The sequence below is a fragment of the Nycticebus coucang genome, chromosome 2 (genome assembly GCF_027406575.1).
Source record: "Nycticebus coucang isolate mNycCou1 chromosome 2, mNycCou1.pri, whole genome shotgun sequence".
In the NCBI taxonomy this organism is placed as follows: domain Eukaryota; kingdom Metazoa; phylum Chordata; class Mammalia; order Primates; family Lorisidae; genus Nycticebus; species Nycticebus coucang.
Genome location: NC_069781.1, coordinates 119,372,399 through 119,387,644, shown reverse-complemented (window position 1 = coordinate 119,387,644; position 15,246 = coordinate 119,372,399). Strand labels below are relative to the sequence as shown.

The 15,246-nt window shown below is 49.9% G+C and overlaps 1 protein-coding gene across 1 annotated transcript in view; it reads left to right on the top strand.

Moving 5' to 3' along the window:
* The first annotated feature begins 3,212 nt into the window (after positions 1-3,212).
* ACAN (aggrecan) overlaps positions 3,213-15,246 on the top strand; it is a 67,086-nt gene continuing 55,052 nt past the window's right edge. The window contains exon 1 of the mRNA XM_053581671.1: positions 3,213-3,579. The gene's annotated coding sequence lies outside the window, so the exon portion shown is untranslated. The remainder of the gene's footprint in view (positions 3,580-15,246) is intronic.

The following is a 15,246-nucleotide window of genomic DNA, read 5'->3' as shown; positions in this document are numbered from 1 at the left end:
GCGATGTCTGAGTTGGTTGCAGGCTCAGAATGAGTAATGATGAGGCTGTCGGAGAAGCGCATAAATGTAGGATGCATTACCAGAAGCATAGCACCCGGACAAAGGAGGTGAGCTCTCCTCTGGGCTGAGCATACCAACAGGAGGACTGTGTTCAGTTCTGAATCACTCTTTGCATGGGACACAGGAAGCCCAGACCTGCTCGAAAAAGATTGATAGGAGAGGGTGGAAGTCTGTTGATTGAGACATATGAGAAAGGACAGAAAGGAGTGACATATCCAATCCAAATGGAAAATCAGGAAGATACTTGAAATAACTTATTTCAAATACAAAAAAATCTGTCACATGGCAGGACATCCAGGGACAGGATAAGTGGTGGATGTGGACCTTAGGAAATGCTGTTGTACAAAGCAGCATCTGTCATGTAATAGGTGCCCAATATATATTTCTTGGCCTCTTTACAAAACTGAAAGATTGATCCCTCCTCCCTAGGATATATGTCAACCTGTGAAAATCCAGTGTTTGGCATGAGCTTCTGCAAAAGCTGAGGGCTACCTAAACAATAGATCCATGAGAAATCAGGACATGATCTCGGAAGGAAGTAAAACCCATGGACACATCCGATTAGAGTCTAATGTACCTCTTGAGGGCAAATTCATGGAAAGGACTGCCATATACCAGAAGGGATGACCTCAGAGTTCTCTAAGAGCCCTTCCCAGCTCTGAGATGCTCTTACTGTGCAAACTGGTGATTGAATGAATAGAACCTGCTGAATGCACAAGGCTTCTCAGACTTCACTAAATATGTAAAATACTAGGAGGATCTTGTTAAAATGTGCATTCTGATTCAGTTGTTCTGGGGGCAAGGGAGGCACTGAGATTCCGAATTTCAAATAAGCTCCCAGCTGACACTGCTGATAAGTAGACCACACTTTCAACAGAAAGAGGTTAGAACTTGCCAGTGACAGCAGATTGGATCAGGCAGCCTGGAAAAGGCATTAAACAACTATAAAGTATTCTAGCAGAGGACTCCAGAAATACTACACAAGAACAGGGATCTCGAGTTAAATAGGAGCAACAGCTACCTCCTGCTTAAATGTCACCAAAGGCTTTTTGATACTCATGATCTTAGATTCTTTGATACGGTCTTTAAAGTGTCCAAACACTTTATCATCATCAACCTGAGTTTTCTATATCCATCATGGGTAGGCAGTGTGGAGTCATGCCAACCTGAGCTCTGATCCCATTCATGATCGTGGTGGCCTCTAAGTCTTGGTCTCTTAGTGCCTAAATGAGAATAATACCCACCCGAGAGGCCGCAGTGCCAAGCAGCATCAGACGCATAATAGGTGCCTATTATATATTTCTTAGCCTCTTTATAAAACGGATCAATAAACACGTGTTTCCTTCATTATACATGTATAGATGAAGTACCTAATTAATATTTGTCCTTGACTTGAACTGTCTTTCATTAACCCCACCTCCCTTGTAAGTATGTCCAACGTGATCCCATTTTAGAGATGAGGGCAATTTGTTCTGACCTACAACCTCAGGCAAACACTGGCAGGAGAATCCATGACTATTTCTGTTTGAATTTTAGAGATTTTTTTTTTTTAGAAGGGTCATTTCCTCTGGTCCAAACGTTGAAGTCAGTAGTTAATAAGAGTTTATTTCATTTTTTTGAGAGGGAAGTCATTATTATCCCCATACTGGCTTTGGTCATCATTATTTTAGCAGTGCCCTAAGTGCTCCGAAACTTAGAGACCTGACTCAGAGAAACCAGCAGATACAGGTAGAAAAAGAGTGAAGTCAAGAACCGCCAACCAGTGAAACATTGTAGCCTCAACTCCCAGAGGCCCCCGGGTGGGATGAGTGTCACTCCCTCTTCCCTGGGGCCTCACTGCCCTGGACAGAGAAGATGGGGAGGGGACTTGCAGAGAATGCGCTGGGCCAAGGCTGGGGCCTCAAGCAGAAGACAGCCAGCATAATAACCACACAATTCCAGCAGAGTCATCCTGGGGAAACTGAGGCACTTCAGTTCCTCTTAAGCAAATAATTGATTATAGCTTGGTCTATTATGCCTGTACAGGGCAGCCCTCAAAGAGTCCACTTCTTCTTCAGTCCTCACCCAGTGAGAGGGTCAGGAAGCCTGCAGCATACTGACGGAGGCCACTGCACCCACCGCCAGCTTCCTCGGTAAGAACTCCAAAGGTCGCCACCCAGCTCGCGTCCTCCAGCAGTGCCGTGGCTTACCCAGCAGCTCGTGTTGCAGAGGGCGCATGACTTTGGGATTGAATTCATACCCCACCTTTAGTAGGTAACTCCATCACTTTCTGAGACTCACTTTCACATCTTTGCCGGGTATGGGAGCCAGGGTGGGGAAGAGGAAATTGTATTATTTACCTTGTTGAGCTCTTTGGAAAATTTAAATAAAATATTAATGTATGTTGCACAACTGGCTCATAAGCAAAAGATGTTAGTATTTTTCACTCCTTTTCCAAAAAACAACATCATTAGGGAGTGTTATAGAAGTACTAGCGCTACAGAGGTAGCGGAGAATTCCAGCTTCTCTTGAGATGTCCTTGCCCTCTCCTGGGGATTTTGAAGACTCTTGGCCTTTTTGCCCTGGGACTCCCAGCTCCCGGCTCCTTCCCGCTTGCCTTATCGCCTCTCTCCGCCCTCCCGTCATCCTGGTGTACCCCACCCCAAAGAAACTTTCAGCCACTCCTCAGTAGGGGTCCTGCCAAATCGTGGCTGAACAGTAAGGGGTCGCGCCCTTCCTGGATCGCGTCGCGTCGGGCCTCAACGGCAGACCCTGCCGAGCGCCCGAGCCCGCGTCCTGCTGCGGGCCGGGCCACTCGGGGATGCTCAGAGGATGCAGCGCTTCGGGGCCCTCCGCCTGCGGAGCTGCCGACCGCAATGCAGACGCCGGCCCTCCAGCCCTTCTCGCGCCGCCTTCCTCTCGCGGGCCGGAGCTGCCGGCCCCGCGCCCTGCGCCGCGGCGCTTCCCCAGCAGAGCGCCTGTAGCTAGCCAGAGTCCAACGCGCTCCAGACGCCTCTGCCGTCCCCTCCCCCCGTCCGCCGTTCCTCGGCCCCCCGGGGGTGGGGTTTCCCCTCGTGCTCGCCCTCTCCCGTCCCCCACCTCTAGGGGCCCTCCCCTCCCCCGCCCGCCCCTATGTATGTGTCACCGCGCGCCATGCCCGCCCGTCCGCCTGCCCACCTACCTCCACGCCGCTCCAGAAGGGGCTCGGAGAGCTGAGGACGCGCGCGGCGTTGCTCCAGGTCTCTCTCTCAGCACCTCCACCGGCCGGCATCTCACGCGGGTGCCAGGGGCTCCGGGCACCTTTCAGTGTCCCTACCCGCGGCCTGTGGAGACTCCGCAACCCAGCCACTGCCTCCGCGGCCATCGCCCGAGGGGACCTGCGGACAGGAAGCGGACAGGAGAAGGGTGCGCAGCGCCCGCCGCGCAGAGCGTCTCCCCAGCTGCGCAGGAGACCTGGGCCTCCCGGCCCCTGACCCCCCCAGCTGCCTTGCTAGGTGTATGGGACTGAAGTTCTTGGAGAAGGGAGTCCAAGTCTTCAAGGTAACCCTCTCCTTCCCTCCAAACAGAGACTCTCCCCGGGCGCCCGGCGAGCCCGCGCGGGTCTGAGTGGCAGTCGCCAGCCTCTGAGCTGGGGCCTGCGCTCCCGGGTTTGGCTCCTGGAGAGGTGTGCTCCGGGGGCTTCCGCCATCCACTGGATGCGTCCGAAGTGGAGTTGAGCAAACTTTTCCTGCTGTTGCAGAATCAGAGTGAATGGGGCAAAGAAGCATGTGAGGAGGGGCACTTGTCTCCTAGTCCGCCAGGATTAAGGAACAAGGGAGTCTTTACTCCAAATTCCCAGTCCTAGGTCTGGGAAGACACATAATTGACAGAGTAGCGGCTTTAGAGTCAAGGAAATGTGGGTTCAAGTCTCCACTGTGATATTTTTTAGCTGAAGGATATGTTTCATCTTCCTGAGCCTGGGCCTGCCCTCTGTCAGGCGGGAAGGAGGCCTCCTGGGCAGGGTGGCTGGAGGAATAAATGGAATGGTGTGGACAGTATGTCAGATACACAGCAGTTGCCTAAGCTGAGGCTGAGACAAACCATTGATCCCACTTCTGTGGCTATTTGGCTTGCTCCAGGGCCCAGAGCGCACCTAAAAAGGTAGAGGAAAGCTGGGAGAGCCCAGGACAGGGCTAGTGAATTGCTGGCAAGGGAGACCAGGGCAGTGCTCAGAACATGCCTGTGTCCACCAAGAAGAGGCATTTCTCAAGGAAGTAGGTGGAGAGGAGATGAGGACACCTGACCACAGCAGTTTTCCCATCTCTGGGTTCCTCTGCCAATGAAGCCAATGCTGGTGGAGCAGGGGTTGGGTTAGAGGCTGTCACTGTGTCAACTGAGTCTGTATTGGAGGCAGAGCAAGTGGTGGGGGTGGGAGCCTGTCTCCAGTTGGGAGACAGGATCCAACCCAAACTTTTCCATCATCATCCTCCTGCCAGGCGGTGAGCTGTGTCAAGACAGGATTCTACTAGGCTAGGGTTTCACCAGTAAGCTCCAGTTCTTGCATTTTGATTGGTGTGTAAATTCTGGTTCTGTGGGAGTGGTAATCAAGAGGAACAGGGTTAGCGTGGTGTTTCTGTCCTGGGTACTGTAGTGGGTGGGTGTCTGACAGTTTAGGGGAAACTCCGGATCTTGGAAACACACTCATCTTATCTCAAGATGAGGGCAAGTGCATCCAAAAAAGGTGCAATGGCTTTCTGAAGTTGCTCTGTGTCTTGGGGGCAGGACTAGAGTCTAGATGAGGCCACAGTCACCTGATAGATTTAAGAGTCATCTGATTTATGAGTCCAGAAGTCTGTGCTCTAATGCTCATGTCTCTTCCTTGCTATGGACAAGGAGCAATGGTGTTGCCCATGCACCCTGCACTGGGCGAGTTAGGAGGCACTGTGAAGATGGAAGGGCTCACTCACTGAGCCCAAGGAGAGGCTGCCTAGGAACAAAGGGGAAAATTACAGAACAAAAGACCTCCCAGTTTTAAAAGTTTTAGATGAAGAAATTATCAAAAGAAAGAAGATATCTCTCAGAGAGATACTGGAGTTCCTTAGGTTCTGTGGAGTTGTGTTTAATTTTGGCATACATTGTACTTCTGTGCGCTGCGCCTAGGGTGTTCATTCATTCTCTCACTAACCATTGAGCGCCACCTAGGAGCCAAGCTCTATGCTCAGTGCTAGCCCACAGCAGGGACTCAATAGACAGCAGCTGTGGGGTGACTCTAGCTTAGCACCGTGCCTGCTGCCCAGCAAATACTCAATAGCTGTTTGGTATTATTATTATTACTATTAATTCTTACAGTAATAGAAATTTTTCTTTTCCTAGAATGTTCCGTGCGAATTGTATTTAAATGGGGATTCTTTATTTAATGTTTGGAAGTCCACACACAGACACACCTCTTAACCTCTCCTCCCCATTCACATGTGCCCCCTCATCCCAGGCAGCCCCAGTCCCCTGCACTCTCCTTCCTCCTGTGAGAGAGACTCACCTCTTGAGATAGTAGGGAAGAGCAGGGAGGGTGGGCAGCCTGGCATGCAAGGCAGTCCTGGGTTCAAATCTCAGCTCAGCCACTTACTGGCTACACAACTTTGAAGAGGTTACGAAGCCTTCCAGAGGCTCAGTTTCCTCTTCTCCAAAAAGCAGAGGAAATCCTCCAGTAGGTGATTTTTGTGAGGATTAAAAAACACACTGTGAGTGGCTTCTCTGGCTGTCAGTGGACACCACACACCTTAATTCCTTTTCTCTAACGGTTCCTAGGCCCCCTTGGGGTCACAAACCCTAAATTCAGGAGTCCCACTATTAGTCTGTCTCTGCTTCAGCAGGAATGTCTAGCATAGAATTTGTCCAACCTCAAGTTGTGAAACCACTTTAGTGGGGTTTTTAATGAAATAGGTAAGAATAAATAATCTCATGGTGCCTCCCATGTAGTAAGGGTAAGTATTGTTTCTGGAAACTTTAATTTCTGTTATATATTTTTCAGCCCTCTATGAGAGTGTGTGTGTGTTTATAATATAAATGTATATGCAAATATACAAATTTCGTGTATATATATATATATTTTTTTTACTTTGGGTTGCAGTCAAAAAAGTTTGTAAGACTCTGATCTCAATGACGTTAATGTCTCTCAGAAATTCTTGTCCCATGGATCCAAATGGCAGGCACTGGGACATCCTTGCCACCACTGTCCCAATGCTTGGACTGGACAGTTAAGGTCCCGGGAGTCAAGGCAGTTGGGGGTTGAAGCTGGGGGCAGAGGAAAGGCAAGTTCAGATCTGCTTATGAGTGGAGCAATGGAGGGCACAGGGCCAGCAGCCATCCTGGGAGAGGGCGATCTAAGTGTGGAGGACATCTTGGAAATAGGAGCCTTACTCTCCTGCTGTCACTGAGGCCCAGCCTTGTGGCCATGCTCTAGGCCTTGACAGGAGCTTCACTGCTATCCTCTTAACTTATTAAGGAAGCCCTGATCAGTGGTGGAAAGAGGTCCATCTCTGTGCCATCTCTCTTAGGGGTGGCTGCCCTGGTCCCACAGACCCAACAGGATGCAGCCACCCCTGTGAGGGTCCAGGCCCCTGGCACATTGGAGATGGCGTCTGTGATAGAGGGGAGGAGCTGCTGGGCAGCAGGCGGGCACAGGAGGGGAGGGGGAAGCCCAGTGCAAGCAAGAGGAGGACCAGAGAGGGTGGAATTTGTAAGAAATAACAGAAAAACGGTTCCTTTTTTCAAAAGTTGAATCCAGGGCAAGAACGGAAACAGTGGAGTTTACTTTTAAAAACTCAGAGCCTCCTTGTAAGCAGCCAAGTGTGTGTGTATGTGTGTGCCTGTGTGCATGCTGGCAGGGCAACCCTGCCGGGTGTGTGAATGTGTGTGCCAGCAGGGCGGCCCTGCGGGGGGGTGTGTGTGTGAGTGTGTGAGTGTGTGCCTGCAGGGCGTCCCTGCGGACTGGCCTGCTCTGTGAGAGGTGACTTCTATCCCTCTCAAAGGCCTTACAGTGTATCCTAAAGAAGCTTTTTGTTAAACTCATGAATAGGTGGATTTGGGCATCACGATTTGGATATTTGGTTACCTTTGAGGTTACATGTTTTTCCTTTAAGACATACACTCAAAAAAGGAGCCACATCTCCTGTGTAGGGTCACTATGAGGGTGGGAGGGGGCTTGCTTGTCTCCCTGAAATTGATTTGACTTGAGGGGCGAGGATAAGAAGGAGAAACACAGGGCTAGGCATGTCTGCAAAGCCTGGCCTGATGGACAGCCCCTCCTTAGCTCCCTGGTCTCTGGCAGTCACTAGACCATGGATCCCCAGGACCTTCAGGACCCTTTATGGCGCTCATTTACAGATTGCAGAGGAGACCCACACCCAAGCAAGGAAAGGATTGTATCCTAGGCTGCTCCAGAGTAGGCTGGTAAGGTTGATCTGGACAGGAATCCAGATCTTCAGGCCCTCATCCCCAAACACTCCATGTTCACAGAGAGCATTCATTCATTATCCTTTCAGCAGCACTTGCTACGTGCCAGGCACAGTGTGAGCTATAGTTAACACAGCAGTGAACAAATCAGCTCTCCCTTCCTCTCTTTGCTCATGGTCTAATGCATAAGACAGTTTATAATTAACTTGACACTGACCCTTTTTCTATAAAAAGACACTGACCTTTTTCTATAAAGCAATGGTTCTCAAGTGGGGCCGATTTTGCACCCCCAGGGAACTTTGGGCCCTGACTAGAGTGAGATTCTATTAGCATCTAGGGATGGAGCCCAGGGATGTTGCTGAGCATCTCACAGTGTAGAGGGTGGCAGCTCCCACACATGTACAAAACAGAGAATTATCTGGCCTGAAATGTCAGCAGTGCCCAGGTTGAATGAACCTACCTTCATTCAGTTTCTGGACCAGGCCACACCCATCTGTGCTGGACAACAGAAGGGCTGTGGCTAGGAAGGCAAGAGGGAAGGTTTGGAAGACAACAAATGAAAAGGGAACAAAAAAAAAGGCAGGGCCACAGTGGCAAAGTAGAAGGAACGTGGGCTTTGGTAGCCCAGATCTAGGTTGTGTGCTCTTGGTTGAGTCACTTATTCTCTCTGAACCTCAGCTTCTGTTTCCAGGAAATGGACTTGTGGGACTATTGTGAGGGTTCAAGATAAAGCAAATGAAGGACCTGGCACAAAGTAGATTCACGATAAATATAGCAGCCATTATTATTATCTTTGAGGGTTTTAAAAGTCCCAGTGTGGAAAATTAGTGTATACAGTAGTGCCAGCAGGTTAAAGAAGGTTGAGAGCAGGATTTCCATAACAATCTCATGAGCTGGGTAGGGCAGTGGGTGGTGTCAACAACTCCCCCTACACACAACTCCCAGCAGGGAGTCACAAGCAGGGAGGGTGTGCTCCCCGTGTGAGATGGAAGAACACCACACTTGGACTCACATGGCCTGGTCACTGCCTGACTGCATGCCAAGGGGAAACAGCTTCCTCTCTCGGCCTCGCCTTACTGATCTGTAAAACAGACCTAGTAAGGCCTGCTGTCATAGGCCAAGATCCGGTGAGAACCTACCACCCAGGGATGTCCCTTGTGGGGGTGCCTTGAAGCCCATCAATGCAGGGACCTTTTGTGTCCATACCTAACCCAGTGCCAGGCACACCCAACAGTCTAGTGGACTGAATGAATGAATAATGAACAGACCAAGGCCCTGTAAATACTTTTTTAGTTCTTGACACAGAGAACACCATCATACCCAGTTGGGAAATCCATCACTTGCCACTTAGGATTCGGGGTGGGTTCCCAGTAAGCGTGAGGTTAGGTTATGGCACCAGGTAACATCGTCCTCTAAAGGCGCAACAGATATGGCAACTGCACTGTGACAATCCCAAGGGTGGGGGTCCCCAGTGCTGAAGAAAGCCCACCTATACTGAAAAGAGAACCAGATGGGGATCGAGAACACAGAGACTCGCAATGCAGGCAGGTCTCTGAACATCTCCATTTTCTTATCTGTAAAATGGAGTTGAAGTCACAGTAAATTAAGGCCTAACTGAAAGCAACTAGCCAAGAGTTGCATTTGAGTAAATCATCTAACTTCCCTGAGCCTCTATTTTTGTAGAGTCATAAAGCAGTGGTGGAGAAAGGGATTTAAAGATGGCCACAATGCCTCCTTCATTATGCAATGAAGAGGCTGAGTCTCAGAGAGGGGAGGGCACTTGGAGGGGGGCGGACAGGCTGCTCTTGGCAGAGCCCCTGGCTGCTACCCAGGCTTCTGAGAGCCTCCTCCTCTCTCACCACAAGTCACATTCTAGCCAGTAGAAGGAGGCATCAGATCACAGAAACAGATGACAGAGCCTGACCATGGACAGACTTGGTCCTAGGGCTACCTTCATCCTTGGGATACCTTCTGGCTCTGTCCTTCCATGTTCTCACCAGTTCCAGGGCTGCTTTGGTGGGGATGTGGAAAGGAGAAAACCTTCACAAGAGAAAAGTCCAAGACAAGAGGTAGCCCAGCTTCCCACTGCCCTCAGGGAACCTGCTTTCTAGTCCCAGACACTTGCACCCTTGACCCAACCTTCACCCTAATCCTCTGCTCCTCCACCAGGTGCTCCCTCCCGCCACCAGCCTTCTCACCACAACCCGCCTATCCAGATGGCTCAGGGGAACACCTGTATTTTAGGCTGACTCAGGAATGTAGTGATGTGTTTTAGCTTTACAAGACACTGGCAAAGGGGCCTAGAGGCTGTCAGTGCACGTGGCTTTCAATCCTTAGAGTTAGAAGTATCTGAAGGACTTTTGAGAAATGTAGGTGCCTGAGCCTTAATGTGCCCCCAGGAGATTCTGCTTCAGTGAGAAGTGGGTAGCAGAGAATAGTGTTTTTGAAAATTGCCTCAGGTGATGGCATTGCAGTCGTATTTCTGAACCCTTGCTTTAAAACCCGGAGCTGTTCCTACAAGTGCATTGGGCTCTAAGCTCATCTCTCTAGCCTTGCATCTTGGGTCACTGGTCCTCCCTTCCCCAAAAGCAGAACTATAGCCTCTGTCCCTAGATTGTCCTTTATGGGAACAAGAAGGTCATGGCTTGCTTTCTCTGCCTCCTCTTTCCTGTCTGAGATGGGCCCTGCTTCTGACATAGCTGTTCTTAACTTGGATTAAGACATAATTGTCCCTGGGAGCTAGACTCAGGTCCCCAAGGTGAGTTCTGCAGAATGCACCTTCCAAGCTCAACAGGCATGGCATATAGAAAGGGTCTCAGCCCCCAGGCAAATTCAGGATTAAAGGAAATTAAATGGGCCCCTTCCCTGCAGGGTTTCTCATATGCTGATGGACTTTGGAAATCTCTATCAAGTTTCTCAAATTGAATTTGACAGGGGAGCTCCTTTTTTTCTTATAGCAGATTAAGGGACTTTAGTTTAGAGAGGTGCAGATCTAGGCAATCAGCCACGTTGATTCTGCAACAAGAATGAGGTGGTTGTACCAGGGCCAAGGGGCAACCCCAGGGAAGGGGGAGACCCCCACCAGGTAGTGCTTAAAATCCCAAATCTCAAACACAGTGACCCCAACCTTGGCCCCCACCGTGCTATCCTCCCAAGCTGGCCCAGCCCCCCCCTTTTCCACCTCACACCTGCAACCTTCCCTTTAAAGGTTGGCCATGCTGGATGGTCATTTTACTTATTCATTTATTTATTTTTATTTTTTTATTTTTTGAGACAGAGTCTATGCCCTAGCTATGCCCTAGTGTCATAGCTCACAGCAACCTCAAACTCTTGGGCTTAAGTGATTCTCTTGCCTCAGCCTCTCAAGTATCTGGGACTACAGGCACCCGCCACAGTACCTGGCTATTTTTTGTTGCAGTTGTCGTTGTTTTAGCTGGGCTAGGCTGGGTTCAAACCCACCAACTTCGGTGTAGGTGGCTAGCGCTGTAACCACTGTGCTACAGACACCAAGCCTAGATGCTCATTTTCATTCTATTTTTTCTGGATTTAAAAAAACATGAAGCAAGGGCAGCGCCTGTGGCTCAAAGGAGTAGGGCACCGGCCCCATATGCCAGAGGTGGAGGGTTCAAACCCAGGCCTGGCCAAAAACTGCAAAAAAAATACATGAAGCAAGAGGCAGAGCATTGCTTCCTGGGGTTTCCTGGGGTGGGGTGGTGCCCCGTCAGCTGATTCCTGCCTCTGGACATGTTCTCTTTCTGAGCCTGGCTGTCCCAGTGTCCAGTGTGAGCTGAGGGTCTAATCCCGTACATTCCACTTGCTGTGTGACTCAAGGGGTGCCAGTCTTAATAACTCCCAGAGGCTGGATGGTGGCCTCTGGAACTGAGCAAAGAGATTCCCTATTTGCATCTTGTCTCTGTCACCTGTCCTTTCCCCAGTCCATAGGTATCACCCCAACTCCAGGCCCATGAACCCAGCCATGGAGCTTTCCCCCTCCCTGGGCCATGCATCCCCCTAAAGCAGCCTCCTTCTGGGATTCCCACTTGTTTCTTTTTTTTTTTTTGTAGAGACAGAGTTTCACTTTATCGCCCTCGGTAGAGTGCCGTGGCGTCACACAGCTCACAGAAACCTCCTACTCCTGGGCAAATCTCCTGCCTCAGCCTCCCGAGTAGCTGGGACTACAGGCGCCCGCCACAATGCCCGGCTATTTTTTTGTTGCAGTTTGGCCGGGGCCGGGTTTGAACCCGCCACCCTCAGTATATGGGGCCGGCGCCCTGCTCACTGAGCCACAGGCGCCGCCCCCACTTGTTTCTTAAAAGAGATCCATGTAGGCTTCTGCTAATGAATTGTTCTGTGGATGTTTTGGCAGAGAGGGTCCTTTTGAGGGGCACAAGTGCCCCACTCAGACCCTCCCACCTACCCTCCTCTCTGGGGCTGTGGGCTTACCCACAGTGGGGTCAGTATGACTTGATGCACCAGAGGAGTCTCTGACAATTGTCGGCTGGAAAATAGGAATCCCACCCCCTCCCTAATCACATTACTGCAAGTAATGTGTGGAGTGACTGCCCTTAGATCCAAGTAGCAAGTATCAAGGTCATTTGCATATCCCACTCAGCCTCCTAGTGACTACAAAGGCTCAGAAAACCTCAGAGATGGTCCTGTCACACTTGAAATCCAAACCAATCCCCTTCTTTGACCTACAGGCCCTAGAACTGGCTGGTGTCCCCTCCTCCCCTCATCCCTCTCCAGCCAGTAGCCTCCCACTTCTGTCCTACCTCAGTGCCTGAACGTCCACTGCCTGAACGTTCTTCCCAAAGGGGGTTGGCTTATTCTGGTCTTTCAGGTTCATATATCACCTCCTCTAAGAAGCCCAATTTAAAGAAAACAAACACTCTGACCCCCATGCCCTGGTTACCTTTTGTTGCATTTTATTTTAGCTTATTCTCTGGACGTGCCTGGTTGTTCAGTTTCCATGGCAGTTGTCTGAACTTCCCTAGCTCCATGGGACTGGAGACAGGAGCCCCATCTGCCTTGATCACTATGTCTCTAGCAGCTGGGACATGCTCAGCACACAAGGGGTGACTGGGAAAATCCTACTGTTTTTCACACCATGCTCCAGGGAGTCTGGGGGCTGGTCTGTGATACCCTCAGGAGCCAGAGAGGTAGGTCAAGAGGGGCACAGCTAGTGATTTAGGATCCCCATGTCAGATTCTATCAGAGCACCCCCAGTTGTCTGTCTTCTGAAAGTCCATGATATGTTACTGCACTCTGCTCTCATCATGGATAAGAACGCTGGGACCCTGGCCAGGGCTCAGGGACTCCGCACTGTCAGTATGGCCAGCACCCGGGCTAGCCCATGCTCTGCCACCACAAGGAGGGACCAATGACCCAACTGAAGAGAGGGATGGCCCCTGCCATATGCCAGGCCCTCGTCTTCTCAGCTTTCCTCAGTAAACATCATGGGGGAGCAGGACCTAAACTTATATTCTTAGGTCCTTCCACCTTTGGGGCCTCAAGTTCCATCAGTGGGCCTACCCAGCATGGGCCTTCTTTCATCTCATTCCCTTTACATTTTTCCAGCTGCAGGATTCCAGCACCTCTTTTGCAGGGTAGGAGCAGGCCAGGCACCAAGGACCTCCCAGAGTCTTCACAATTGTGGAGGCCTCGGTAGAGGGCACCTCTCCTCAGCCATCACTGTCTACCCTGAGTGGCAACTCACCTCCACCCCTGGGGGCCCTCCCTGAACCTCCAGTTCCATCGTGTCTTTATCCAATTATCATGATGACTCTAGCACCTTGTCATGAACATTTTTTTTCCCCAGCTGCCTTCCTGATCGCATCCAGTACTTGTGCTCACAAAAGAATCCTTTAGGTCATAGTCTTCTGGGAGTGGATCAGGTAGAAGGGCTCCGAGCCCAGTTTGGTCACTTCATCAGCAGTCATTAGTCTTGTTGTGAATTGAGAATAATGTCTCTTACCCTGTAGGTTTGTTGGGAGGGCAAAATGAACTAATGTAGCTAAACCAAGGGACTTCATACAGAACAGGCACTCTCAAAGCAGTAACTGATGTTAATTTTGAAGATCCCCCTGCCTGGTGTTTCTGAACCTGACATTTTAGTAGATGATCATGTCTTAGTTGTGACTGCCGCCTCCTGCCCAGACTGAAGTTCCTCAGCTGCTTTCCTTCCCTTTTATACTGTTCTGATAGTCTTACCATCCTGGAGCAGAAAGGGACCTGAGGAATGCAAGGAAGGCTACATGTTGTCTGCAACCTGAATGCTGGCTAGGGCACAGGGTAGATAATGAAAGCCAGGTTTGGCTCCTAATATGCCTGGTAGCTGCCGTAGGTCCTGTTGTACCCCAGGCTCCAGAGGGCACCATTCCATCGTAGTCCCTGTGAATGGTGCCTGGAATTGTACAGCGCACAGCCTTTGCAATTTTACATGTCAGCCCTGATTGTACCCCACTCTTTCAACCATTCTGTGAGATTACACTACAGGTTTTTCACCACAAAGGATGCATGAGCAAGAATTCCTCTTTTTGCCAACATGGCCATGCTATCAGTAGTCATGTGAAGTGTGTGGGCTGGTGTGGGGGTGAGAGCCGCCTCTGGGGCCCCACTGATCACCCTCTCCCAGGATTGGAAAGTGGAGAATTCTGAATGTACCAGAAGAAACTTCTATGCTTCTGAGCAGGTTAAGGCAGCTGAACAGACTTGGTTCTGCCTCTGGCTGAAACTTTGGTCTTTTCATGTCCTAGGTGGACCTTAGAAGAAAAGATGGCTTTGAGTCCATACGGGACAGAAACCTGGAAAAAACTTTCACTTCTAGAAGTTTTCCTTCATAAAAGGCAGGATCTGGATATAGTTTCCTGATTCTGTTAGAAATAGAGTACCTACAATGTGTATCAGTGGGAATGGAAGGGAGGTGGGAGGCCTGATGACGGCCAGGAAGCCAGACAAGAAAGTCACAAAGATCGGAGTCAAAGTAGAAGGGCAGATGAGAAAGATTTAGAAAGATCCATCAAGAACAATCCCAAGACATGAAATGTGCTGTCTCCACTGAGAAAAAGGGGACAGGAGAGATTTAGATTAGACATAAGAAGTAGTTTTCCAAAGAAATCTAAATGAGCCTGAGGTTGACCACCAAGTGAGATTGTGGATTCTCCTTTATTAAGAAGTTTTTTTATTTGTAGTGGTATTATAATAAAAAGTTACCCCTTGTACTTGTCTCCTAGGGCTGCTGTGACAAAGTACCACAAGCTGGTGGCTTAAAACAGCAGAAATGTATTGTCTTACAGTTTCCAAAATCAAGGTCTCAACAAGGACGTCCTCCTCTGAAATCTGCAGAGAGAATCTTTCCTTGCCTCTTCCCAGCATCTGGTTGTGGCCAGCAATCTTTAGTGTTCCTGGGCCTGCAGCTGCATCACTCCAATCTCTGTCACTTGGCGTTTTCCTTGTGTGTGTGTCTGTGTCTTCACGTGGCCATCTTCCCCCCACCCCCGCCCCCGATAACAGTACCAATCATATTGAGTTAAGGGCCCATCCTTATACCTCATCTTAACTCAATTACATCTGCAAAGACCTTATTTCCAGATAAGCTGACATTCATAGGTGCTGGGCATTAGGCCTTAAACACATCTTTTTTCTGGTGAGAAGGGCTCAGTTCAACACCTAACACCCTTTATTGACTTGCTGCTATGTCTTAGACCTGTGCTTCGTGTAAGAGATTTAAAGGAAGCTCTATCAGGCAGACAGATTAAACAAACAATGCAGTCTCCC